Raw genomic sequence first — 1,573 nt, forward strand, 5'->3', positions numbered from 1 at the left:
AGCTTCTGTCATGACCTTTTAACGCATATCTCCTGGTCTGAAAAAAATGAAAGTGTCTTGGTATCACTGGTTTCTTTAGTATCAAAGTTAGATAGTAGTGATATGTTATATTTTATTACTATTTTGTTTTTCTCGGTATTTTCATAGCCGTCTATATGATATCCTGACTACAGGAACTTCAAATTACGAAAACCAGCATCTTCACCAAGAAACTTGCTCGGAATATCATCCGTCTTCTGGAATGCTATAAATATTTTTTATTACAAAAAATACAGGAAAATTATTGTAGTCCAACCGCAAAATTACATATCGAACCTTTTTTTTAACACTGTTTCACCAGTTAATTTATTTATAGTTTGTTTTAATTTTCGTTTTGACATTTGGAACAAAGTTGAGGGGTGATCAATATGGATACTCCATGGATTTAATCACCCCTCGTGAAAAGCGACGATTTAAACAGGTAGCTGAAATGACCTAAGAATCCAACAGTCAAGTAAATTCACAATATAAGAAGGTTAAATGAATAACCGTCGAAGGGCTATTTTAACCGTCATAGATCCCACGTGGATCATATCTACTTTAACAACCCAAATAAATTCGAAGCGGTTCATAACGCTCCAATATACGTTGGACAACACTTTCCAATAAAAATCAACGCGTGGCTGACGATTATAGCATTTTTAAAGGTTTCAACACTGAGAGAACGAACGAGGAGCAAATGTCCTTACATAGCCACTCGATTCACTCAGGCATGCGTTAACATACAAATAATGCACGATGGGCCATACCATGGCTAACATAATCTAGTGTAAACAAGTCTGAGCAGAAAAGAGTTTAATAAGGGGAAAATAAATAACTTGAACACAATGAAAATACAAAAAAAAACTGGATAAAATTGTAAAAAGTTAAAGTAAGCTTTTAACTGTTTTGCTGGCGCACTTTCAGAAAAAATGGCAATATTTAAAAAAACTGGACGGTTAGCAACTCTGCAGTCACTATATGGCGTTTCGCCGTCGTTCTATGGATTGGCAAAAAATAATAAGTGATAAAGTTCTAAACACCAATAACATTGATGGCGTTGTTTGCGATTAGGATTACCAAAGGCTCACTGCCTGGAGTTGAACATTTAGCAAAACGTTGACACAGTGTTCTCAGAAGTAGTAGTCGGAGAAATAATGTTCAAAGATATCACAGCTCACAGTCGTAAAATCAAAGAACATTTCAACATTCGACTAACAATAGTTCCTGTTGATAAAATATAGCGGTCAATTGGTCCATGATTTATCCTATGAAGCAGGGTCGTTCCCTCAAAACGAGTTATAATTTGGAACCAATAATTGGTAGCTTATCAGAATTGGTAACACCATTCATCAAAACGAATGGAAAACTTCCAATCCAATGTGGGGGACTCCTATCGTTTTTCAAACCATTAGGTTTTTTCCCAAAATGTAATCTAAAAAAAATAGTTTGGCCCACCATCACTTGGTACCCATATAGAGCACAGCCCTGTTTGTCGGAGTTACATTTTCGGAGGATACTGTCAAACTGCTATCTCTCAATGCATTTAGTTGTT

Source organism: Toxorhynchites rutilus, chromosome 2, assembly GCF_029784135.1.
Source record: "Toxorhynchites rutilus septentrionalis strain SRP chromosome 2, ASM2978413v1, whole genome shotgun sequence".
Classification (NCBI taxonomy): domain Eukaryota; kingdom Metazoa; phylum Arthropoda; class Insecta; order Diptera; family Culicidae; genus Toxorhynchites; species Toxorhynchites rutilus.